We start from the raw sequence: 1,316 nt of genomic DNA, 5'->3' as shown, positions 1-1,316 counted from the left end.
TATTGAGAGGATCATATAGTTCTTGTTTATTCTCTTGTTGATATGATCTATCACTTTGATTGCTTTATGAGTGTTTAACCTGCCTTTTATGACAGGGATATATCCCACTTGGTTTTTGATGACTCCTTCAGTTTCCTCCATGGTTATTGGCCTGTTAAGGTTTTCTATTTTTTCCTCTTCCACTTTCGGTAGTTTATGGTTTTCCAGAAATGCGTCCATTTCCTCTAGATTGCCTAATTTATTGGCATACTGCTGCTCATAGTTTGTTTTTATAATCATTTGTATTTCCTTGGCATTGGTGGTGAGCTCTCCTTTTTTCATTCATGATATTAATTTGAGTCTTTTCTCGTTTCTTTTTAATAAGACTGGTTAATGACTTATCTATCTTATTTATTCTTTCAAAGAACGAACTCCTGGTTTCGTTGATCTGTTCTACAGTTCTTATGGTCTCTATTTCATTGAGTTCTTCTCGAAACTTTATTAACTACACTTCTCCTTGGTGTAGGTTTTATTTGGTGTTCTTTTCCAGTTCTTTTAGGTGAGAGGTAGCTTGTGTATTTGAGTATTTCCAGGGTTTTGGGGGATACTTGTATGACGACATATTTCCCTCTTAGAACTTTTACTGTATCCCAAAGATTTTGAATGGTTGTATCTTCATTTTCATTAGTTTCCATGAATCTTTTTAATCCTTCTCTAATTTCCTGGTTGAACCATTCATCTCTTACTATATTGCTTTTTAACCTCCAGTTGTTTGAGTTTTTTTTCCAAATTTCTTCTTGTGATTGAGTTCTAGTTTCAAAGCATTGTGCTCCAAAAATATGCAGGGGAGGATCCCAATCTCTTGGTATTGATTGAGACCTGATTTATGACCCAGTATGTGGTCTCTTCTGGAGAAAGTTCCATGTGCCCTTGAGAAGAATGTGTATATATTTGCATTTGGATGCAAAGTTGTGTATATATCTGTTAAATCCATTTAGTCCAGTTCATCATTTAAAGCTCTTGTTTCTTTGGTGATGTTGTGCTTAGAATATCTGTCAATTGCAGAAAGTGATGTGTTGAATTCCCCTACTACTAGTGTATTAGTTTTTAAATATGTCTTATTTTTGTTTTTAATTGATTGATATCCTACGCAGCTCCCACATTAGAGGCATAAATATTCATGAATGTTACGTCTTCTTTTTCATAGACCCTTTAAGTATGATATACTGTCCCTCTTTAACTCTTACTAAGTCTTTGGGATAAACTTTAATTTATCTGATATGAGGACTGCTACCCCAGCATTCTTTTGAGATTCATCTGAATGGTAATCATTCTCC

The sequence above is a fragment of the Canis lupus genome, chromosome 8 (genome assembly GCF_011100685.1).
Source record: "Canis lupus familiaris isolate Mischka breed German Shepherd chromosome 8, alternate assembly UU_Cfam_GSD_1.0, whole genome shotgun sequence".
In the NCBI taxonomy this organism is placed as follows: Eukaryota; Metazoa; Chordata; class Mammalia; order Carnivora; family Canidae; genus Canis; species Canis lupus.
Note: the sequence above shows the minus strand (reverse complement) of the source record.